At 46.5% G+C, this 25,302-nt stretch overlaps 1 protein-coding gene across 9 annotated transcripts in view; it reads right to left on the bottom strand.

Annotated features, from left to right (window-relative positions):
- Window positions 1-25,302, bottom strand: part of LOC126268863 (mitochondrial protein C2orf69 homolog) — a 242,620-nt gene that overhangs the window by 195,664 nt on the left and 21,654 nt on the right. For 5 of the 9 annotated variants that reach the window (XM_049973945.1, XM_049973951.1, XM_049973948.1 and 2 more), the window contains exon 2: window positions 15,204-15,295. The exons of the other annotated variants lie outside the window; for them this stretch is intronic. The gene's annotated coding sequence lies outside the window, so the exon portion shown is untranslated. The remainder of the gene's footprint in view (window positions 1-15,203; window positions 15,296-25,302) is intronic. 9 annotated transcript variants of the gene reach the window in all.

Raw genomic sequence — 25,302 nt, 5'->3', positions numbered from 1 at the left:
GCTGAGGGTTGTTTGGAGATCAGTAACGACAGGTTTGTTTACTAACATCGCCGTTTAGATAAAATGAGCATCATCTGACATTAAAATCACAATTCCACGTTCTTTCTGCAATCTCTCTTTCATTACTTCAGCAAAACGTCGTCGTCTCACAAAATCCTGAGGCTTGAACCCCCGAAAAATCGCTATTTTCTAGGGATAAAAATTTAGACTGAGTGAAATGCGTCGAACGGACGATCTAGATAACCCGAGAGACTGTGGGTGACGTCTTGCAGACCGGAATTTGAATTGCACGACGCACAACTTCGAAGTTTTCAGATGACCGTCTGCACTGCCTCCCGGTTTTTTCTTCAATGCACATTCTGTCTCACGAAAGTTCTTAATCCGTAGCAGAATGGTGTGGGCTAGAATGGCACCGTTACGAGCTGGGATGTTGAACTGGAGACGGAACTTCCTCTGAGTGGTAATCACAGATTCAGTATTTTTAAAGAACATCTCTACGACGAAAGCACGGTGTTGCGCAGTCCACCTCTCCACTGTAACTATATGACTGCTATACCGGAAAACAATCCTCTACGCTGACCCACCCGCTTCTAATCGAGTACAAAGGAAGGTAACGCTGACTCAATGTGTATTGAACACCTAACAACGTAGAACAAACAAACATGTAATAAATATTCTGCTGGCGTCAATAGAATTCGTACTTTAATCAGGCTATGCAACTAAACAACTTGTTCAGTACCAATGTTTCCTGATAATCACACAGGTCCCGTCAGTAACTGGGTTTTCCCCAAGATCTGAGAGTTTGGCTTCACTAACTTGTGACCGACAGTCGCCGAAATCCTCCGCATAGCTATTGCGGTTGTTCCAGTAGAGCAACTACAGGGCTGGTCGTTCGTTGGCTCAGAAGCGTCCTCGGTTCAACCATCGTGCTCTGCAGGAACCCAGAGTACAGTGCAACACAGTTTGGTCAAACGTCGCTCACCAAGTTAGGAAACCTGAACTCGGAAATCTTCGGAAAACCGAAGCTACTGACACAATCACCGAGGTATATGTCCCACGATTTAGGACTTACAAAATGGAGTAGTACGGAGTGTGATAAATTAACGCAGCAAGAAATGTTAGATGTTTTAATCTGATAACTTAGCGGACTGATGAAATGATCGTGTGGCATTGTTGGCTGAGAGGCTCCACGCGGCAAAGTTCGGCCGACAGGTTGCAAGTCTTATTTCGGTAAACGTTACATTGGGCGACTTGCGTGTCACTGATGATGATGATAATGATGATGAAAGGAAGATGAGGACAACACAATACAGAGCACACGAGCGGAGAAAATCCCCAACCCGGCCGGGAATCGAACCTGGGCCCGCTGCATGGTAGGCAAACATGCTACCACTCAGCTAAGCAGACGAACAGCATTTCCACTAATTTGCGTCCATTATTCAAACGAACAAACGTTCAGTAATCGATAATACCCAGAATATGAAAGAAACAGATTAAAGAGCTTATAGTTCAACACGCGCTTACAGGAAACATTATTATGTGCATGCCTAAAGACGACAGTATTATAATTAGGCGAAGAGTCATTCTTCATTTGATCAACACGACAAACCGTGACAAAGGACCGCTTAAATTGAAACGGCGCAGGGGTTCTGGGAGATGCAACTTGCACCTGTAGTACCGCGGAAGGAGACTCGGAAGCACCCATTGACTAAATCTACACTACCATACAAAGACAAGTCGTTGTTTAACGTTGTTGCAAAAAATTCTCGAAAAGTATTTGATCAATTTACTTGAAACTTTTACACGATGCTCCAATAAACCTTTGGACACACAAGGGCTACATATTTTTTAAATACAGGGTGTTTCAGAAAGAATGTACGCATTGCGTAGTATTATTCTGTCCAAACCACCGATCGCAGCGCCTCGGCCTGGCTATTGGAGAAACGAATGCATAGTCTAGTTTACATTAATAGCCGCTTGGTATCAGTTTCGTTCTGTTTTGCTTGTTAACCGTTATATTTAAAATGGCTTCTCCGCAACAGAAATTATTTTGTGTTCCCGAGTTTGCAAAGTGCAATTCCGTGATTACAGTGCAAAGACGTTTCAGATTGAGATACCATACTGATTCTCCGAATGTGTGGAATATACGCAGATGTTTTCGACAGTTTCTAGATCATGATGTGTATGTAAAGGAAAGAGTTCTGCAGCCGTCGTGTTCCTCAAGAAAATTTTACACGAATTCACACTGCTTTCCAACGTGGTTCTTCAAAATCAACTCGTCGTGCCAGTCGGGAGTTACAACTGCCTACAACAACAATTTGGCGTGTTTTGAGACGTCGGTTGGTTATGAAACTGTACAAGTTACAGCTGTTACAAGCTCTGCGTTCTGATGACAAACGCGAACGTGTGGCATTTTGTAACGAGATTCTTGAAGCTATTGACAGTGATAACACTTTCCTACAACGCATCGTGTTCAGTGATGAAATGACTTTCCATGTCAGTGGTCAGGTAAACAAACACAACGTTCGAATTTGGGGCCTACAGAACCCACAAGCAGCCATTGAACATGTACTAGATTCGCCTAAAGACAGCGAGTTTTGTGCGATATCCCTATCATATGTTTACAGCCCACTCTTCTTTGATGGAAACACGGTTAACGGTCAGCAGTATCTTGCTATGTTGTAAACCTGATTGTTTCCGAGACTGCACGAAGACAACTTCATTTTTCAAGACGGGGCACACCCTCGCTGGAGTCGCCAAGTGCGTGAATATCTGAATGAAACTACCGAACCCTTGGATTAGTCAAGGAGCTGGCGACTTAGCGTGTCTCAGCTGGGCTCCACGGTCACCGGACTTACCCTCTGACTTCTTCCTGTGTGGTTTCGTCGAAGACAACGTTTATGTACCACCACTCCCACAGAACCTGGAAGAGTTGAAGAAGCGGATTCTTACTGCCATAACATCAGTGACGAATTACATGCTTGCCCGAGTGTGGGAGGAATTTGAGTATCGATGTGATATTGTTCTTGTCACTGATGGAGGGCATATTAAACATCTGTAATCTGAACTTGAGAGGATCGTAAATATATGTGTAACGTTTCATATTCGTATGTCTCAAAGTTTAATAAATATATGCATTCGAAATACGTATATTTTTGAAACACCCTGTATATTTGGTATTTAAATATATATTTAAAATCTGTATTACTATATCAAGATTGGTGTTACCAAAAACAGCGAGAAGTTCTTGACTAATTTTCATCCAATTTTCACATGAGCGATAAATAAACATACAGACGGACATAGGACACACATTGTTTTAAACGATAATATATATGTTTTCTGTTAAAACTGGCTGCGAGAAAGGGAATCCTGTACTGCGAAAACGTATGGTTCCCATTTATTTCTCGCTCTCAGTTTCAACTACGACAGGGTTAAGTAAATCATTAGGTGCTCCCAGATATTTTGCAACAAAATTAAGCAAAGGCACAACCTCAGAGAGGTGTGCAAGAATGACAGAGAAGGGGAAGGGGGAAACAGACATTATGAGGGGTAGGAGCGACAGGAGAGAGGTGGTGATGGGCAGAGGTAACAGATATCAAACGTATTCGGCAATTGCATGGCACTGCCGGGTTCGCTAGTTGTTATACACAGCTGAAACTGAAAAATGTTATTGTTACAAAAATATAAAATACTACTACGTAACGCTACTGCGAATAGTACTGTATGCTAATGTTTGTACTGAAGGGACACAAGAGAATACCTGCCGTTTCTACAGATTAAAGCACCTCTTCGCAAACTGCTAATTATGATACGCGTATTGGAGACAAGCAAATCAGACAATGCCACAGTACGTATGTGGGTCAGAAAAACCTGTCCCAGTAACATTTACCTCACAGAACGTACCTGATGTTATGCATAAAAACAAGATCAGAAATTTTAGGAACAATACTTGTCCACGACTCTTTAGGAAATTCTCAGCAGTATCAGAAAAATCGGATATCAAAACACTATAATAGGCATCACCCCACCCCAACCCCCCTCGCATCCGCTCTTAATTTCATAAGACTATCTAATATGGCACCTGACACAGATAAATTTGTTAGCCGGAGCATCTGTAATGTGGAACTGCATCAAACCCACATGAAGGCTGATGATCACTTCTGTTAAAACGTGATTGACTTTAAACCTATATAATGCGGATAATGATAGAGCAGTATAAAACTGATTTATGTTTTTAGAAATGAAGTCCTGAAAGTATTAAACGGACTTTTTTACTATTTGGACTGCAAAATAACTGTCGACAGGTCAAAGGCATGGAACCATGACAACGTTTAACGACTGATTGCACCACAATTATTTAGAAATATCTTCAGCGCAATCATCTGAATGAGAGTGTACGAGACATTTATGGAGGAAGTCTATTTCGTAACCGGTAGTATGAATCGTCCGATGTCTTAGACTTTACTGACCAGAAATTTGCATGGCTTTCACGTTAGGAAAGTATAACCAAAAATGTGAAATGTAACTAATGTATATCTGAATAATTACAGGGCGTTGGTAGGGCGCTAATACGTACTGCTCGTTAATACGTCCACAGAATGATGCATTAAAAAAACTTCTCACCGGGTCGGACTCCTACAGATATAAACTGCTGTTCTATACGTTGTTAACCTTCAAGTACTGGGCACAACATGGCTCTAATTTTTTTTTTCCCCCAAACTCGGTCCAGATTAATGTTTACGTTTAGGCCTCTTCGGAGATGGTTAACTCACAATTAAATGATGCGCTACTACAGTTATTATAGTATGAGAGCAATGGAATATCTATAAAGACTCATATCTAATTATGTGTCATCATACATTTTCCGATTCATCTTACTATAATAGACACGTCCAAGATCTACTTCTTTAAAAAATATGAATCATATATTCTGTTACCTTGCAGCCAAGGATCACTAATTGAGACACACATGGAGAGTACACGTGACACATTTGTCAATAGGATATAACTGCCCACAGGATATCAAATAGATGTTCGAAACACTCAGAAAAAACGGCGAATTCTGTGCAAAAATCAATGACTGCGTACCGAAAGCTATGAATTTTGTTTCAAAATCGAGTCGTATAACAAATTCTTTGAGGATTTCCGATAGCCGGCTGGAGTGGCCGTGCGGTTCTAGGCGCTACAGTCTGGAACCGAGCGACCGCTCCGGTAGCAGGTTCGAATCCTGCCTCGGGCATGGATGTGTGTGATGTCCTTAGGTTAGTTAGGTTTAATTAGTTCTAAGTTCTAAGCGACTGATGACCTCAGAAGTTAAGTCGCATAGTGCTCAGAGCCATTTGTTTTCCGATAGTATCCTCCTTAACAGTAAGCAAACTACATTTTAAAAATTTACTCCACACATCATTATGGTACAGCAAAACTATAGTTTGTTTGCCAAATACTTTGCAGTACTCATCCAAGTGCTTGGCACAGGATTCGCAGACTATTTCTCAACCGTTTCGCTCGCGAGTAGCACATGGGGAAAAATGAACAAGATTGCATTAAATATCTAAACCTTTCCGTGTAAGCCGGCTACATCTGTCGATTTCGACTGCGTATTGTTCTATCTACCAGGAACTTGCTGAATCTAGTCGCAAATCTGACCACCGCTCAAATTTTTCTTCACTGAATGACTAAGTGCAATAAGTAGATCGTCCGCAGAATGATATGCTGGTCTACAAGGAAAAAACACATTTTAATATTATCTGTTACAAATAGTAGAGGGGCGCAAGTGCGGATTAGGTCAGGATGGGGAGATGAATGAGTCCTGTCTTCTAAGGAACCATCAATCGTATGCGGTTAAGGATTCCATACCACGCAGCTACTTAGGAAGAGGCGTAGTGTACACTGTCGTTTTAATGTGTTTGCTGCATATCTTCTAAGTGTTCTGACAACGAAACGCAGGTTTCGTCTCTCTCTTCCGCGTGAGCTAAACACTGCTGCAGAAATTATCACGGTATTTCCCTCCATTTCTATGTATGTATATAGATGACATTTAGAACACGTAACACACGAAGCAATGCACAACTGTTACTAAGTAAAGGAGGAAAATTAACTGTGCAATATGCTATTAACGAGAGGATATACTCTCAATTAAACGGAAGAAATGTGTGTTACGCATATTGCATGTTTTTACCAGACCTTGGCTGCATCCTAGAGTCTGTTCTATCTTTGGAATGAACAGTAAATAATGGGCTTCTTTATGAAATAGCTTTTTACTACAACCAGCCACAATTTTATTCTTTTTTAAATACGTCGTGTGTTTTGACTCGACCAGCTCATGGGAAAATAAACAATGCGTGTATTGACGCCTGTCTTCCAGTACTCTCTAAAGTGGCTCTCCACTGTGCTGCTACCACGCGGGAGGATTGCCAGTCCACGGCCTACGAGATGACGGAGGCAAATAAACTGCAGCAGTGTACTGGGTGGAATGGGGCGCGCTGAAGGAGATAACGCAGCCGGCAGTTGTTCTGCCCTGGAGCGGCGCAGATGGGGCACAGTGAGCTTTATGCTCTCGGCCGCGTTCTATGTGACCACTCTTGTCCTCTGGACATCGGTGATAGGTAAGTCTTGCTACACATATGTCCCGGTTACCGGCCTCCGTGACTGAGGTCGCTAACGCACACGTGAGCAGTGGCGCTCGACCCGGGGATAAGCCGGTTCGAATTCTGTTCAGTATTTGGGCGGCAAAGGGGGAAGCGGTAGTGGTGTAAAGTTCCTGGTCAGCATACTTCGCACCAACGTCCTCGTTTAAATATCAAACCTCTCCGCAGTGTCTCATGAAGTGAGGGAATGGGACACTGTTGATCTACAACCGCATTCACAATAAAGTGCCTGGTAGAGAGTTCAATGAACCGTCCTCAAACTGTCTTTCTACCGTTCCCCTCTCGAACGGCGCGCCGGAAAATGAGAGCTTCAATATTTTTGAGCGAGCCCCGATTTCTCTTATTTTATCGTGATGATCATTTCTCCCTATGTAGGTGGGTGCCAACGGAATGTTTTCGCAAATGGAGGCTAAAACTGGTGATTGAAATTTCATAACATCCCGTCGCAACGAAAAACGCCTTTGTTTTAATGATTGCCACTCCAATTCACGTATCATTTCTGTGGCACTGTCTCCCCTATTTCGTGATAATACAAAACGAGTTGCCCTTAGTTGAGCTTTTTCGGTGTCATCCATTAGTGCCACCTGATACGGATCCCACACTGCACAGCGATACTCCAGAATAGGGCGGACAAGCGCGGTGTAAACAGTCTCTCTAGTAGAGCTTTCTGCCAACGAATCGTCTTTGGTTTGCTCTACCCACAACATTTTCTACGTGATCTTTCAAATTTAGGTTATATGTAATTACAATACTTTCAGCACTTCGCGGCCCTGTCAGCGACTGTATAAATATTAAATTCAAAATTAACAGCCTCAGTTGCGGAGTTACCTAGATTTATGGACAAACGTTAGTAAGTGTAATTCTGAAGAAGGTTGGGTTATCCCAATTGAAACCTAGGTAAATCTAGGTAACTCCGCAACTGAGGCTGTTAATTTTGAATTTATTATTTGTAATTGTAATCCCTAAGTATTTAGTGATAAATAACCTAAATTGGAAATATCACATCGAAAATGTTGTGGGTAGATCAATTGTAATCCCTAAGAATTTAGTGTCTGCAGCTCGTGGTCTTGCGGTAGCGTTCTCGCTTCCCGCGCACGAGATCCTGGGTTCGATTCCCGGCGGGGTCAGGGATTTTTACTGCCTTGAGATGCCTGGGAGTAGTTGTGTCGTCTTCATCATCATTCATCCCCACTACGGTCGGAGGAAGAAAATGGAAAACCAGCTCCGCTAGGACCTAGCCTAGTGCAGCGGTGCGGGTCTCCCGCATCGTCCCCTACGCTCCTCGGAGTATGGGGCGACATAATCATCATTATAAAGTATTTAGTCGAATTTACAGCCATCAAGATTTGTGTGACTTATCGCGTAATAGAAACTTAGCGTATTTCTTTTAGTAGTCATGTGAATAACTTCACACTTTTCTTTATTCAGGTCTGATAGTGATCAGTCTGTTGAATGGGGACATTAAGCTTGGCGGCCCACTTGGTGCTAATCGCGAGGGGTGTGTGTGTGTGTGTGTGTGTGTGTGTGTGTGTGTGTGTGTGTGTGTGTGTGTGTGTGTGTTTCGTCCTTAGCGTAAGTTACTTTAAGTTACCAGAATGAGATTTTTACTCTGCAGCGGAGTGTGCGCTGATATGAAACTTCCTGGCAGATTAAAACTGTGTGCCGGACCGAGACTCGAACTCGGGACCTTTACCTTTCGCGGGCAAGTGTTCTACCAACTGAGCCACCCAAGCACGACCCACGCCCCGTCATCACAGCTTTACTTGAAGTTAGTTTAAGCAGTGTTTAAGTCTAGGGACCGATGACCTCAGATCCCTTTGAACGTTTTTAATGAGTTACACTACACCAAATCGTTCCGATATGTTTACATAAATAGACCAAGTAATACACAGCTGTCAAACAAGATATCTCACTTGATCTTTTTTTTCCTTTAACACATAGAACAGAGCTGCCAATGTCCTTTATAGCCTGCAGCGCGTTTTTAATGTTGTGATGATTAAATACTTCTACGGACACGTCTGGAAGGGCATAGAAACGTTTCCAAATGCTTTAAATAAATATATTACGCGATAGGCAACTGTTTATCATGCAATTTGCAACTGTTTGATTCAATAAACTTCACACGCCCGGTGACCCTTTGACCTTCCGCCATCTTGAACCTTCACGTTCGAATGTAGTGGCATACTGTCAGTCATATTGGACCAGCCATACTGGCTCATCAATTATTGTAATTGGGTACTAAACATCAGCATTAAGAATGACGAATAAACATTTGTACCAAGATAAAAAAAAATTATCCTAAATGAGTAAGAATGTGGATCCTAGATAAACACAGACAGCCTGTTGGTCCTCTTGTACAATTAATCACAAAAAAACACGGTATTTTAAAATCGAAATTATTTGGAAACTTACTTCTTTTTACAGGACCAATATCACACTCCAACAACAAAACAACTAAACTATTAGATCTCTTACTCTGTGCATTTCCAAATGTCATTAAAGTCAACACGAACAGGTTTTTTTTTTGTTTTGTTTTTTTTACATACATACAGAACTGTAGGTTATGAATGTAAACACAACCCTACACAGTTTGCCCTAATTTGGTAATAAATTGTAGCAATAAGGATTCCAAATAAGCACGATTCCCAGCCAATAAGATTGCAGCCTGCCATTTACACGTAAGGTGACTGGTCTAGACGAAGTGGGAGATACAGCAGTCTGCTATTTATAAGTAAGGCAATTAGCCTAGACTGAGTGGGTGAGAGGGTCATGCATCTTCCCAGACACCAATGACGCAGATGTAGATGGGCTAAAAAGTGTGCCATAACCTCCCTTTAGACCATTACTAACATTATACATTTGCTGTGATGTAGAATTACAAGAAACTACTAACAGTACGACCTCATCCATGCTAGTCGGCATAGATTCCGAATACAGCGACTGAGTGGAACCCAACTTGTTCTCTTCTCTCGCGGCATCCCCAATGCCATGGATCAAGGCAGTCTGGTAGATGCAGCATTTCTTGACTTCAAAGAAACATCTGTCTCAATATTACACCAATACTTAAAAATGAAAATATGATCATACGGGATATCAAGCGAGATTTGTCACTGGACTGAAGATTTCTTGGTGGGGAAAAGAATGTTATCTTGGATCTAGAGTCATCGACAAATGAAGAAGTAACCTTGGGATGTGCCACAGGGAAGGTTGTTGGAACCCCTGTTGTATATTATGGCTTTCCAGACAATATTAATGGTTATCTCAGACTTTTAGCAGATGATGCAGTTATTTACAGTGTGTTCCATTTATCTGATGACCACCTGCCCGGGCTATTGCTGGCCGGCCACGGAAGCCGCCCGCGCCTGCCTGTCGAATAGGCCCCGCGGGACCGTAGCATGTCGCCCTTTTTTTGTGGGTTTTAGCCTGAACGCCGTAGAGACATATGCCCTTGTCGGTCAGCATCATCCGGACAGTGAAACAGCCATCACGAGTGTAACAGTGAAGTTTGCAAACGCAACGCGTTGGAGTTCCGAGTCGTGATGCAGTTCACAAATTAGTGAATAGATTCCGTGAAACTGGAAGTCTTCAAAACAAGGCGTTTAAACGACGGCGAACGGTGGTCACAGAAGCTCGTCTCGATGTCATTGCACACCGCCTGGAAAATTCCCCTAAAAAGTCTCTTAGACGCCTTTCGCAGCAAACACAAATAACGTGCATCTCTGTACAAAGAGGTGCTAAGCTGCTTGGGCTAGGGCCCCATGAAGTATCAGTAGTACAAGAGCTCTTACCTGATGATCCTGCGCAAAGGGTAAAGTTTTGCGATGGGCTTCAAACAAGTGCATGCATTAAAATGGGTCCTTACCTCATACTGTTTTAGGACAAGGCTTGGCTCCATTTACATGGGTAAGTTAACTCCCAAAACTGTTGACATCGGAGCGCAGACAGACCTATTGTGCTTCATGAGGAACCCCATCATGATCAGAAAATAAGGGTGCGGTACACAGTTATTGGTGACAAGATAATTAGGCCCATTTTTTAAGGACATAGTTAGAAGTGAAAGATGTGCAAAACATTTTGCGACCGTTGATTAATAAACTGAGTGAACAGGATCCAGCAAGGGCACATACGGCCAATGTTTCTTTGCACCCAATTTACGATGTGTTCGATGAAACACTGATTAGTAACAACATGTGGTCAGCTAGAAGCCCTGATTTAACTTAGTGCTTTTTATTTGTGATGTGCACTGAAGACTACAGTGTACACAACAAATCTCACACGATAAAGGGACTCAAGGGCAATATTCGTGAATCAATTAATTCAATATCTCAGAGAGAATTACATCGTGTGATTAAGTCATTCCAGATGTGGAAAGAGTCCTTCCGGATGCCCTGAAGGGTACAGGGAGCACCCATCTGCAGGTGGTCGCTCATGTCGGCACCAATGAAGTGTGTCGCTATGGATCGGAGGAAATCCTCTCTGGCTTCCAGCGACTATCTGATTTGGTGAAGACTGCCAATCTCGCTAGCGCGATGAAAGCAGAGCTCACCATCTGCAGCATCGTCGACAGAACTGACTGCGGACCTTTGGTATAGAGCCGAGTGGAGGGTCTGAATCAGAGGCTGAGACGGTTCTGTGACCGTGTGGGCTGCAGATTCCTCGACTTGCGCCATATGGTGGTGGGGTTTCGGGTTCCGCTGAATAGGTCAGGAGTCCACTACACACAGCGTGCGGCTACACTGGGTGGGATTTTTTTTTTTTTTTAAAGGTTAGATAGCCTCGGGCAAGTACAGAAAGGGCAAAGTCAGGACATGCGGGTACCAAGCAGCAATCGGTATTATAATTGTAAATTGTCGAAGATGCGTTGGTAAAGTACCGGAACTTAAAGCGCCGATAGAAAGCACTGAAGCTGAAATCGATATAGGTACAGAAAGCTGGCTGAAGCCAGAGATAAATTCTGCCGAAATTTTTACAAAGGCACAGACGGTGTTTAGAAAGGATAGATTGCATGCAACCGGTGGTGGAGTGTTCGTCACTGTTAGTAGTAGTTTATCCTGTAGTGAAGTAGAAGTGGATAGTTCCTGTGAATTATTATGGGTGGAGGTTACACTCAACAACAGAGCTAGGTTAATAATTGGCTCCTTTTACCGACCTCCTGACTCACCAGCATTAGTGGAAGAGCAACTGAGAGAAAATTTGGAATACATTTCACAAAAATTTTCTCAGCATGTTATAGCCTTAGGTGGAGATTTCAATTTACTAGATATAGACTGTGACACTCAGATGTTAAGGACGGGTGGTAGGGACATAGCATCGAGTGACATTATACTGAGTGCACTATCCGAAAATTACCTCGAGCAATTAAACAGAGTACCGACTCGTGGAGATTATATCTTGGACCTACTGATAACAAACAGACCCTAACTTTTCGACTCTGAACAGGAAATTGTGATCATAAGGCCGTTGCAGCATCCCTGAATATGGAAGTAAATAGGTATATAAAAAAAGGGAGGAAGGTTTATCTGTTTAGCAAGAGTAATAAAAGGCAGATTTCAGGCTACCTAACAGATCAAAATGAAAATTTCTGTTCCGACACTGACAATGCGGAGTGTTTGTGGAAAAAGTTCAAGGCAATCGTAAAATGCGTTTTAGACAGGTACGTGCCGAGTAAAACTGTGTTGTTGAACCACGGTTGGTTTTTCCCGTCCCTCACAGTTAGGAAACTACTGCGAAAGCAAAGGGAGCTTCACTGCAAGTTTAAAAGCAGCCAAAACCGCTCAAACAGAAGCTAAACGATGTCAATGTTAGCATAGGGAGGGCTATGCGTGAAACGTTCAGTGAATTCGAAAGTAAAATTCTATGTACCGACTTGACAGAAAATCCTAGGAAGTTCTGGTCTTACGTTAAATCAGTAAGTGGCTCGAAACAGCATATCCAGACACTCTGAGATGATGATAATGGCATTGAAACAGAGGACGACACGTGTAAAGCTGAAATACTAAACACCTTTTTCCAAAGCTGTTTCACAGAGGAAGACCGCACTGCAATTACTTCTCCAAATCCTGGCATAAACGAAAACATGGCTGACATCTAAATAAGTGTCCAATGAATAGAAAAGCAACTGAAATCACCCAACAGACCAAAGTCCACTGCACCTAACGGGATACCAATTCGATTCTACACAGAGTACGCGAAAGAACTTGCCCCCCTTCTAACGGCCGTGTACCGCAAGTCTCTAGAGGAACGGAAAGTTCCAGATGATTGGAAAGGAGCACAGGTAGTCCCAGTCTTCAAGAAGGATCGTCGAGCAGATGTGCAAAACTATAGACCTATATCTCTGACGTCGTTCTGTTGTAGAATTTTAGAACATGTTTTTTGCTCGAGTATCATGTCGTTTTTGGAAACCCAGAATCTACTCTGTAGGAATCAACATGGATTCCGGAAACAGCGATCGTGTGAGACCCAACTCGCTTTATTTGTTCATGAGACCCAGAAATTATTAGATACTGGCTCCCAGGTAGATGCTATTTTCCTAGACTTCCGGAAGGCATTCGATACAGTTCCGCACTGTCGCCTGATAAGGTAAGAGCCTAAGGAACATCAGACCAGCTGTGTGGCTGGATTGAAGACTTTTTAACAAACAGAACACAGCACGTTGTTATCAATGGAGAGACGTCTACAGACGTTAAAGTAACCTCTGGCGTGACACAGGGGAGTGTTATGGGACCATTGGTTTTCACAATATATATAAATGACCTAGTAGATAGTGTCGGAAGTTCCATGCGGCTTTTCGCGGATGATGCTGTAGTATACAGAGAAGTTGCAGCATTAGAAAATTGCAACGAAATGCAGGAAGATCTGCAGCGGATAGGCACTTGGCGCAGGGAGTGGCAACTGAACCTTAACATAGACAAATGTAATGTATTGCAAATATATAGAAAGAAGGATCTTTTATTGTATGATTGTATAATAGCGGAACAAACACTGGTAGCAGTTACTTCTGTAAAATATCTGGGAGTACGCGTGCGGAACGATTTGAAGTGGAATGTTCATATAAAATTAATTGTTGGTAAGGCGATTGAGAATCATTGGGAGAGTCCTTACAAAACGTAGTCCTTCAACAAAGGAGGTGGCTTACAAAACACTCGTTCGACCTTTACTTGAGTATTGCTCATCAGTGTGGGATCCGTACCAGGCCGGGTTGACGGAGGAGACAGAGAAGAGCGGCGCGTTTCGTCATAGGGTTATTTGGTAAGCGTGATAGCGTTACGGAGATGTTTAGCAAACTCAAGTGGCAGACTGGAAGAGAGGCGCTCCGCATCGCGGTGTAGCTTGCTGTCCAGGTTCGAGAGGGTGAGTTTCTGCTTGTGGTATCTAATACATTGCTTCCCCCTACTTATACCTCTCGAGGAGATCACGAATGTAAACTTTGAGAGATTCGAGCGCGCACGGAGGCTTTCCGGCAGTCGTTCTTCCCGCGAACCATACGCGACTGGAAAAGGAAAGGGAGGTAATGACAGTGGCACGTAAAGTGCCCTCCGCCACACACCGTTGGGTGGCTTGCAGAGTATAGATGTATATGTAAATATAGATGTAGATGTAAATGTAGATTTGTATGATGAGCTCCATGTTGTGAAAATGATCGTCTTTTCGTGTCTACGCTACTTATCCATCTCTGTAGTATGAAACGATAGACATATCCAAATAAAGCGCATTTGGTTTTTCATTTTTGCCTTAAAATTATGTTTTCTTAATTCAAGCAACTCTTACGAACAGTCTTTCATAAAAGAATCTGTATTTGAAATGGAAACAGGAATTCGTCCAATATGCAATTAGAAATAAAAAGTGGTTCATAAAAAATATGATTTTCATAATTACGAGATTTAGGTATTTCAAACTGAAGGAGAAAAAATGATACTGCGCAGATTTGAACCAACGAACCATAAACAAAATGTGGTTCACATTTTCACCATCACGCTACCTACTGCGCTACACGTACGACATTGGTTTATATATCAACTGCATTATATACACACACACACACACACACACACACACACACACACACGTGCGCGCGCGCGCGTTGGAAAAACTTCAAATTATGAAAAACATTAAGAAAAGCCCATTTCTCGGCACTTTTTAAGTGTATTCCACACGCGTGTTTCATAATGGGACAGAAAGCAGTCTCAACCATTTTCATACTGCGCTTTATCAGCGCGACAATCAGAGCACAAGGCTGCAGAGGCTGTGACTGTACACGATTTTTGAAATGAAAACTACGTAGCTAAAGCGTCATTAAGAAAAACGTTGATGGGTGTTAATACATTTGAATGTCTTAAAATTTCATTTAATGTAAACGCAATCTCTTATCAGCTGTAGTTTTTGTGAGTCTTTCGGCAACTTAATGACAATGTGCGGGGGAGAGGGATTGATGTCGATACTTATTGAGATATCCCTTATCAAAAGCATTTCTAGTCAGCAATACGTTCTCTGGCACGGGCTTTACGGTGTTCCTTAATGAACAAGATAGCAAATGAACTCTAAATAATGGCCTACCTTAGTGATTAGTTGTTGCCCACATTCTGCTTAATCTGTATATCCACGACATCCCAGACACAGGCGCCATGAAAATCCAACATGCAGGCGACCTACCGACAAAATGAGTGATTACTTCCATAAATGCAGACTTCAACTTAAACAAAACTGAGGTTTCAACATTCCACCTTGAAAAAAACTAAATAAGCACAAAGGAAGCTGCATGTAACTTTCGGTGGAATTGATGTACTCGATCACTACAATCCAATACATCTAACAATCACTCTGGCTCGGTCCCTGACATTCAGACAGTGCACCAAGCTATGTAAGAAACTTGGTTCACGAGTGAATTTACTTAGCAAGATTTCCGGAAACAGTCGGGCTGCGGTCACCTGTACTTCCTGGAGAATATTGCGACTATAGGAAAACAACGCCCACACAACAAAAACTGAAGTGCAGCTTAATGAAGTCATAATGGTCATCACTGGCACTGCACAACTACTCCCATGCGGTGGCTGGTTGGTTGGATTAGAAGAGGGAGCAAATGGACCAAAGCACTAGGTTATCAGTCCCTTGTTCTGAATAAAACAATGGCACACGTGGGAGAATCAAACGAACAAGACTGACAACTCAAAACGGAATGAAAGGAAAAATCACAAGAACGGTGAAGGGCAACAAACACGTACATGGACAAAAGGGGCTAGAAAACCACATAAACGCAAGAAACGGGATGAAGAGATTAAAACAACAAAGCAGATTACCATGGCTGACTGACCATAAGAACAAAAAAGGAGAAGCCAGCCACTTTACAACACATTAAACCCCCCCCCTAGAAGCACTAGGGTGGAGGACACAGAGGGAGAAAGGACATGCGCTAAAACTTAGATCAAATGATAAAACCCGCAATCACGAATAAAACGTAAAACTAAATCAGCCGATGAGGCGCTGTCAGATAAAATTAGCAGCAACGAGTTTAGTAACCCAAGATTTCGTGGCTGTGCAGTCAAAGTGGGACAGTCGTTGGTTGGTTTGTGGGGGTTAAAGGGACCAGACTGCCATGGTCATCGGTCCCTTTTTCCAAATACTAAAAACACCCACAGAGAATAAAAACGAGCAACAGACGATAAGAGAGACGACACAGAACAAGAGAAACGTAGACAAAGACCAGACAAGACGAACTAAAATCACACAGTGTGACGGTTGTTGGCCGACCATACAAACAAAAAGGGAAAAGCCAACCACCGGAAAAAAAAAATCAGACAAATCGTAGGCCATAGGCCAGAATCAACACAAAAACACACACTTACATTAAGCGATAAAATCCCCCTGCCCGAATAAAACGCAGAACTATGTCCGCTATGGAAGAGTCGTCAGATGAAAGCGAAGAGAGCGTATCAGGCAGCGCATAAGTCTGCCTGAGCACAGATAAAAGGGCGCACTCCAACAGAATATGGACCACCGTCAAGGACGCCCCACAACGACAAAGAGGGGGATCCTCCCGTCACAGTAAATAATTGTGCGTGAGCCGGGTGTGGCCAATGCGGAGCCGACAAAGGACGACTGATTCCCTGCGGTTGGCTCGCATGGATAACCGCCACACAGTAGTCGTCTCCTTGATACGGCGGAGTTTGTTTGACACGGGCAGGTTGCGCCAATCAGTGTCCCATAAATCGAAAACTTTGCGGAGTAATAGTGTCCCATAAATCGAAAACTTTGCGGCGTAATAGTGCCCGAAAATCAGTGGCCGGGAGGCCAATCTCCAGAGATGGTGCACTAGTGGACTCTTTTGCCAGGCGGTCAACAGTTTCATTTCCGGGTATCCCAACATGGCCCGGGGTCCAAACGAAGACCACAGATCTGCCGCAACGGGCAAGAGTATGCAGGGACTCCTGGATAGCCATCACCAGACGAGAACGAGGGAAACACTGGTCGAGAGCTCGTAAACCGCTCAGGGAATCGCTACAGATAACGAAGGACTCACCTGAGCAGGAGCGGATATACTCTAGGGCACGAAAGATGGCGACCAGCTCAGCAGTGTAAACACTGCAGCCATCTGGCAAGGAGCGTTGTTCGGAATGGTCCCCTAGAGTTAGTGCATAACCGACACGACCAGCAACCATCGAACCGTCGGTATAGACAACGCCAGAGCCCTGATACGTGGTCAGGATGGAGTAAAAGCGGCGTCGGAAGGCCACCGGAGGGACTGAGTCCTTCGGGCCCTGTGCCAAGTCGAGCCGAAGGCAAGGGCGAGGCACACACCATGGGTGTGTGTGTGCAGAGAGGCCCGGAAAGGAGGTGGTACAGGGAAACACCCAAGCCCGTAGAGAAGCTGTTTGACGCGTACGGCGATCGGACAACCCGACCTGGGCCGACGTTCTGGCAGATGGACGACTGACTGCGGTAACAGGACATGATAATTTGGATGCCCGGGCGAGCTAAGAACATGGGTAGAATAAGCAGCCAGTAATTGTTGGCGTCGTAACCGCAGTGAAGGGACACCTGCCTCCACAAGTATGCTGTCCTTAGGGCTGGTCCGGAAGGCACCAGTGGCAAGGCGTATCCCGCTGTGGAGGATTGGGTCCAGCACCCGCAACGCAGATGGAGATGCTGAGCCATAAGCCAGACTCCCATAGTCCAGACGGGACTGGATCAACGCCTGTTAAAGCTGTAGGAGAGTAGATCGGTCGGCGCCCCACCTGGTGTGGCTCAGGCATCGCAGAGCATTTAGATGCCGCCAACACGCCTGTTTAAGCTGCCGAATATGAGGCAGCCAAGTCAACTGGGCATCAAAAACAACCCCCAAAAACCTATGTGATTCCACCACTGAAAGAAGCTTGCCGTCAAGATAAAGCCGCGGCTCCGGGTGAACAGTGCGTTGCCGGCAGAAATGCATAACGCAGGTCTTGACTGCCGAAAACTGAAAACCATGCGCTACAGCCCAAGACTGCACCTTGCGGATTGCACCCTGTAGCTGACGTTCAGCAGCTGCAATGCCAATAGAGCTGTAGTAAAGGCAGAAGTCGTCAGCAAACAGGGAAGCGGAGAAAGAATGTCCCACAGCCGCAGCGAGCCCGTTAATGGCTATTAAAAACAGACACTTAGAACAGAACCCTGTGGCACACCGTTCTCCTGGACTTCGGAGGAACTATATGAGACCGCGACGTGCACGCGGAAGGTACGATACGACAGAAAATTGCGGATATAGATCGGCAGAGGGCCCCGAAGGCCCCATTCATGAAGCGTAGAAAGGATGTGATGACGCCATGTCGTATCATACGCCTTCCGCATGTCGAAAAAGACAGCAACCAGATGCTGACGGCGGGCAAAGGTAGTACGGATGGCCGACTCCAGGCTCACCAGATTGTCGGCGGCGGATCAGCCTTTACGGAACCCACCCTGAGACGGAGCCAGGAGGCCCCGAGACTCCAGTACCCAATTCAAGCGCCAGCTCACCATCCATTCAAGCAACTTGCAAAGAACGTTGGTGGGGCTAATGGGACGGTAGCTGTCCACCTCCAAAGGGTTCTTCCCCGGTTTCAGAATGGGGACAAGACTTACCCGCCATTGCGACGGAAACTCACCCTCGACCCAAATGCGGTTGTAAAGATCGAGGAGGCGTCGCTGGCTGCCCACTGAAAGATGTTTCAGCATCTGAGAGTGGATGCTATCTGGCCCAGGAGCGGTATCAGGACAAGCGGCGAGGACACTTCGAAGATCCCATTCACTGAATGGAACAGGTGTGTGGAGAGGTACAGACTCGCTGTGAAGAGAGTTCAGGACATAGATGCAGACGCCACCAGACACCCTTTCATAAGCCGCCCGGTTCTTATAATAACCCCGATAGCCACGGAGGGCGGGGGTTCGCATTGCCGGAAACCAAGTTTCCTGCAGAGCAATGCAGAGGAAAGGGTGAAGGCTGATAAGTTGGCGGAACTCAGCTAGATGGTGGAAGAAACCGCTGCAGTTCCACTGGAGGATGGTGTTGGCCATGGCTGAGAAAGGCTTGACAGGACTGGGAAGGGAGATTACGCCGCTGGGTCACCTGCTGCCTCCGATTTAGCACCTGTGATAGTGCTTTCCATGGCGTCTGATGGACCGGCGAGATCGAGGTCCTCAGCGGACGCCAGAATCTCCGCCGCATCCTCAAGACACAGAGCTGGAAGGTTGCGGTGGGATAGCTGCTACCGCGAGTTCCTTGGGCTGAGAGCTCTTCTTGGGTTTCTCACGCCGTTCCTTGGGTCGCACCGGCTGGGAGGGCTTCACCGATTCAGTCTCTGGGACGGAGGAGGATCGTGAAGCCCTACGACCAGCTGATTGCGGGCACTTACGCTATTGTCGGTCGTCAGGCTTCTCGCTGGCGGAAACCTGGGAAAGGAGGGACCCAAGGGACCCCTTGTGAGCGTGAGAAGCTGAAGAAGTTGGACACTTCTCCAGCTTAGAAGTGGGGACGGACGTACCCGATGGGTGGGATGGTGTTGCTCCTGAGGTAGGTGGCGCAGGAGCAACCCGGTGGGTAGAGCCCCCCCACTGGCGAGGGGGCAGGAGGAGTTGTACTACTCGTCGATCCGGCCACAATTGGAGAAACAGACGGGGCTAGCACAGGTGTTGTAGCAGCAGCGTAGGAAGATGTCATTCTCACAGGATGGAGTCGCTCGTATTTCCTTTTGGCCTCAGTATAGGTTAGTCGGTCCAGGGTCTTGTATTCCATGATTTTACGCTCTTTCTGGAAAATTCGGCAGTCTGGCGAGAAAGGTGAATGGTGCTCCCCGCAGTTGACACAGATGGGAGGCGGGGCACATGGAGTATTGGGATGTGATGGGCGTCCGCAATCTCGACATGTGAGGCTGGAAGTGCAGCGAGAAGACGTATGGCCGAACTTCCAACACTTAAAGCACCGCATCGGGGGAGGGATATAGGGCTTAACGTCACATCGGTAGACCATCACCTTGACTTTTTCCGGTAAGGTATCCCCTTCGAAGGCCAAGATGAAGGCACCAGTAGCAATCTGATTTTCCTTCGGACCCCGATGAACGCGCCGGACGAAATGTACACCTCGGCGCTCTAAATTGGCGCGCAGTTCTTCATCAGACTGCAAAAGAAGATCCCTATGGTAAATAACTCCCTGGACCATATTTAAACTCTTATGGGGTGTGATCGTAACGGCAACATCCCCCAACTTGTCACAAGCGAGTAACCGTCGTGACTGGGCAGAGGATGCCGTTTGTATCAGGACTGACCCAGAGCGCATTTTTGACAAGTCCTCCACCTCCCCAAACTTGCCCTCTAAATGCTCGACTAAGAACTGAGGCTTTGTGGAGAGAAAAGACTCCCCATCAACCCTCGTACAAACTAAGAAGCGGGGCGAATAACTGCTACTGCCATCCTGAGACTTACGTTTCTCCCACGGTGTGGCCAGGGAGGGGAACGTTTTCGGATCGTACTTCTGAGCGTTAAACTGAGCCCGAGAACGCTTAGAGACTGCTGGCGGCTGGCCACCAGCGAGTGACGATGTACCACGCTTCATTGCGTGTCATCCGCCCTGATGCCACCTACTCCGACCAAGGGCCCTCCTTACGGGCGCCACCCAGCCACGGCAAGAGGCACCTGGCAGGATGGCCGTTGCCGGGAGTCCCGATACCCCAGGAGGATAGGCATCTACTCCTTGGCATACGTGGGGAGTTAACGGCGCAGGCATCAGTAGAGCGATCCCTGTGTTGTCAGGGGGCTACAACCAACAGGGTACATGGCGGCCCCACCACAACGGACTGGCTACCGTGCTGGATGTTAGGTAACATGTGGTCCATGGTGGCCGTCGGTGCAGAAAGAGGCACTGCACAGTGCAAGGTGTTATCTGCACGCAGAAAAAGAGTCATGCCCAAGAGATGGAGAGCGGACAGGACTGCAGTTCAACGGTGTATAAGCTGGCGAAAGGTCTGATCGCAAGATGGACACAATGCACCAAGTAAGGCGCCCTTCTCCAATCGGCTCGCTCTTCGGAAAATTTTGAGAGATGGAGGTCAAACCCAACAGGGGACCATCATATAAGGCCGAAAAGTTTGAGACTCCTTTTAGTCGCCTCTTACGACAGGCAGGAATACTGCGGGCCTAGTCTAACCCCCGAAAAAGTGGTACAGTGCACTAGAATATGGACCACTGTCAACCGAGCGCCGCAGCGACACTAAGGGGGGTCTTTACGGCGCAGGAGGTAACCATGGGTCGTCCAAGCGTGGCCAATGTGGAGCTGGCAGCGGACAAATGTTTCCCTGCGAGAGGCCCGAAGACTTCCACTCATTCGTAGTCTCCTTAATGATAGGCAGTTTGTAGTGTGTGCTGTTATGCCATTCCGTCTCCCAAAGCCGAAAAACCCTGTGGCGTAAGTCAGATCGCAGATCAGGTTCAGAGATGCCCATCTCCAGAAGCGGTTTCCGCTGGGCCTGGGATGCGGACGTGTCCTGGGGTCCACACAAACACCACTGAACGACGGGAACGGTCCAGAGCATAGATGGACTCCTGGATGGACGCCACTAAAGGATGGCGAGGGTAGCACTGGTCGATAGCTTGTAGGCTGCTCAAGGAGTCAGTACACAGAAGAAACGATTCCCGGGGCATGAACGGATATACTGAAGTGCACAAGAGATGGCCACCAGCTCTGCAGTGAATACACTGCAGCCATCAAACAAGGAATGCTGTTCAAAATGGCCTCTGTGGACGTAGTTGAAGTCAACATGACCATCAGCCATCGATCTGTCGGTGTAAACCACTTCAGAGCCCCGAAAGTGACAGCGGAGAGCTGCAGGGTTAATGGAGTCGTTAGGGTCATGTGAAATCCAAACGAATTTGCGGCGTAGGTGTACACCATGGAAGTGTATGCGGACGGACCTGGATGGGAGGTGGTACAGGGTATGGCTCCAGTTCAGACATAAGGGATCGCACACGAACCGCAATCGTTAGCCCTGACCTGGCCCGCCGATGCGGGAGATGAACTACCGCGGGTGGAAAAAGGCGACACTAATTCGGATGCTCAGGAGAATTATAAATGTGTGAAGTCGGATCTGCAATGGAGGGACTCCAGCCTCCAGCAGGACACTGGTCACCGAACTCGTTTTAAAAGCTCCCGTCGCTAGGCGAACGCCACAGTCGTGCACTGCGTCGAGTACATGCAATGCTGAGAGCGCCGCCGAGTGCACTGCGTCGAGTACATGCAATGCTGAGAGCGCCGCCGAACCATAAATCAGACTCCCACAATAGAGGTGGGACTGAAATAGGGCTTTGTAGAGCTGCAGCTGAGTAGAGCGATCTGCACCCCAGCTGGTGTTGCTCAGGCAGCAGAGGGCACTGAGGGGCTGCCAGTACTTCTGCTTCAGCTGAAAAAGTTGAGGTAGCCAAGTCAATCTGGTGTCGAAAACCAGTCTTAAGAATCGCCATGTCTCCACTACAGAGAGTCGATCGTCATGAAGGAAAAGTTCTGGTTCCGGATGAACGGTACGACGCCGACAGAACTGGACAATACACGGCTTAGAAGCCGAAAAGTGGAAGCCATGGGCGAGAGCCCATGACTGCGCCTTGTGGATGGCTCCCTGTAGGCGCCGCTTAGCAACACCAGTACTGGTGGAGCAGTACGAAATACAAAAGTCGTCTGCATACAAAGAGGGTGAGACCGACGGCCCCACAGCTGCTGCTAGACCGTTAATGGCCACTAAACATAGTGATACACTCAATAGTGCCCTGCGGGACCCCATTCTCCCGGATATGGGGGAAACTATGGGAGGCACGAACTTGGACACGAGAAAGTACGGAGCGACAGGAAATTCTCGATAAAAATCGGGAGCGGGCCTTGGAGACCCCACCCGTATAATGTGGCAAGGATATGATGTGGTCAGGTGGTGTCATATGCTTTGCGTGGATCAATAAAGATGACAACAAGGTGTTGACGTCTGGAAAAAGCTGTCTGGATGGCAGACTCGAGGGACACAAGATCACTGGTAGAGCGCCCTTGGCAGAAGCCGCTCTGACATTGAGCCAATGGGCCACGAGACTCCAGGACCCAACCCAACCGCCGACACCATACATTCCAGCTGCTTACAAACAACATTGGTGGGGCTGATGGGCCGATATCTATCCACACCAAGCGGGTTTTTGACGGGTTTGAGCACCGGAACGATGGTGCCTTTGCGATGGAAAGACGCCACCACACGACATCCGGTTGACGATGACGAGGAGATTACGTTTGTAGTAAAGACGAGAGATGTTTAGTCATCTGACTGTGGACCCGATCCGGCGCTTGAGCTATGTCGGGGCAATGTAAAAGTGTGCTGAAGAGCTTCCACTCCGTAACTAGGGAAGGGTGTCGCTTATGTCGCTGTAGAGCTCGCCTACGCTCTGTAATGGACTCCGCGACTTCCGGCGACCATCGAAGGACTGCCTTTCGCCGGATGCACCCTAAAGAGCGAGGGATGGCGTTTTCTGCCGCAGAAACGATTGTGGTAGTCACCTGCTCGACCACCACATCGATGTTACCATGTGAGGGAGAGTCAACGCTGACATCAAAGGTGAATGTTTCCCCTTCCACCTTGTTTACGCCCATCTGGGCAGGCGTCCGTGGGCCTGACGCCGGGGCAGTGACAGGAAAATGGGGAAGTGGTCACTACCACAAAGGGCGTCATGTGTTCTCCAGGAGATAAATGGGAGAAGTCCTGGGCTGCAAATTGATAAATCAATAGCCCACTAACTTCCTCGAGCCACATTGAAATGTGTGGTGGCCCCAGTATTTAAGAGGTGGAGGTCGAACAGACAGTAAAATTTCGACATCTTTGCTTCGGCCAGTAAGCATGGTGTCACCCCACAAGGGCTTGTGGACGTTAAAATCTCCCAGAAGTAGAAAAGGATTAGGGAGTTGATCAATCAGTGCAGCTAATACATTCAGGGGTACTGCACCATCTGGAGGAAATTGTATGTTGCAGACAGTTATTTCCTGCATCGTCCATGTTCTGACAGTCACAGTTTCAAGAGGGGTTTGAAGGGGCACAGTTTCACTACAGATCGAGTTTAGGACATAAACGTAAACACCACCTGTCATCCAATTATAGACGCTGAAGTTCCTGTAATATCCTTTATACCCGCAGAGGGCAGGTGTCCGCACTGCCGGGAACCAGGTTTCCTGAAGGGCAATGCAGAAAGCAGGTGTAAAGCTTAATAGTTGCCGTAGCTCAGCCAGATGGTGGAAAAAAAACCGCCGCAATTCCACAGGCGGATGACGTTATCGTGAGGCTGGAAAGGCATGGAACATTCAATAAGGCAGTTTACACCTCACATTCACTGACCGCCACCGACTTTTTGCCTGAGCAGTCGATATCCATTGTGTCTGAGGGTCCAGCAAGATCCTGGTCCTCAGTGGACGCCAGAATCTCTACTCCATCCTCAGACGAAGAGCTTGTGGGTGCCACTGAAGATTCCTTGTTCTTAGTGGTCTTTTTCGATTTCTCGCGCTGCTCCTGATTTCCCTGGCTGGGAGGAGTTCACTGAATCAGTCTCCGGGAGCCGTATGACCGCTGCTTTTGGGCTCTTCAGCCACTGGCACGTGTTATCTTTCCCACTAGCAGAAACCTGGGAAGGAAGTGAACCAAGGGACCCCTTCCTAGTGAGAGGAGCCGAATAAGCCTTACACTTCTCTGGCTCAGAAGAGGGACTGAAATCCCCAATAGTTGGGGGGAAGCGAGGGTGTTGCTCACAAGGTAGATGGTGCGGGAGAAACAGGGAGGGAAGTGCCCGAACCATCAAGGCAGCAAGTGTAGCCTTCTGGCTCTGACAGCCAACTGGAATTCACAGAACTGATGGATCTTCAACTGTTCTCGTAGCAGTGGCATATGAGGTGGTCACAGGTACAGGATGTAGGCGCTCATATTTTCTCTTAGCCTCAGTGTAGGTCACTCGGTCCAAGATCTTGTATTCCATGATTTTCCCCTCATTCTGTAAAATTCTGCAGTCTGGCGAGCAAGGTGAATGATGCTCTCCACAGTTGACACAGATTGGAGGCGGGGCACATGGAGTATTGGGATGCGACGGACGTCCACAATCTAGGCAGGTGGGGCTGGAAGTACAATGGGAAGACGTACGGCCAAAC

The sequence above is a fragment of the Schistocerca gregaria genome, chromosome 1 (assembly GCF_023897955.1).
Source record: "Schistocerca gregaria isolate iqSchGreg1 chromosome 1, iqSchGreg1.2, whole genome shotgun sequence".
NCBI lineage: Eukaryota > Metazoa > Arthropoda > Insecta > Orthoptera > Acrididae > Schistocerca > Schistocerca gregaria.
Note: the sequence above shows the minus strand (reverse complement) of the source record. Positions and strands in the feature narration are given on the sequence as shown.